At 40.7% G+C, this 536-nt stretch overlaps 1 protein-coding gene across 1 annotated transcript in view; it reads right to left on the minus strand.

Annotated features, from left to right (window-relative positions):
• LOC104080355 (dihydropyrimidinase-related protein 2) overlaps positions 1-536 on the minus strand; it is a 38,655-nt gene that overhangs the window by 7,226 nt on the left and 30,893 nt on the right. The gene's annotated exons all lie outside the window — the stretch shown is intronic.

Consider the following 536-nt stretch of genomic DNA (forward strand, 5'->3'; position numbering starts at 1 on the left):
CTGTGAGCACCAAGCAGCATGGATCTCCAGCCTGGCTTCCAGGCATAAAGCGTCCTTCTGAAATAGGACAAGTTGGGTAACATCGCACGCTGCAGGGTTTCTTGGTACTTCCTAAGTATGTGATCACAGAAACACAACATTGGATTGAATTCACTGGTCTGCATAACCAGATGATCAGACATCATTAACCTCCTGGCCTGTTCAATGCTCCTATGAAATGAAACTATATTATGTTACTAAGGGCATGTTTTCACAAGGAATCTCTTAATTTTATATGCCTATCTTGAGATCTCTAAAGAAACACTGAGCATTCTTCAAAAATCAGACCCTCGGAATAAGTATTCAAACATGTAAATATCTGAGTTAATAATAAAGATACTGATAAGAGCATGGAGCAGCAAAATGTGCACAATGCCCTTACACAATTGCTGAGGTCAGTGCTGATTAATTGTGCTTGAAAGGGCTACTGTAAAGATTCACTGTATCATATCCTGGGCCAAGAACCTTATGAAAGAGGCTGAGAGGAACCGAAAGAG

The sequence above is a fragment of the Fulmarus glacialis genome, unplaced genomic scaffold (assembly GCF_000690835.1).
Source record: "Fulmarus glacialis isolate BGI_N327 unplaced genomic scaffold, ASM69083v1 scaffold4678, whole genome shotgun sequence".
Taxonomy (NCBI): Eukaryota; Metazoa; Chordata; class Aves; order Procellariiformes; family Procellariidae; genus Fulmarus; species Fulmarus glacialis.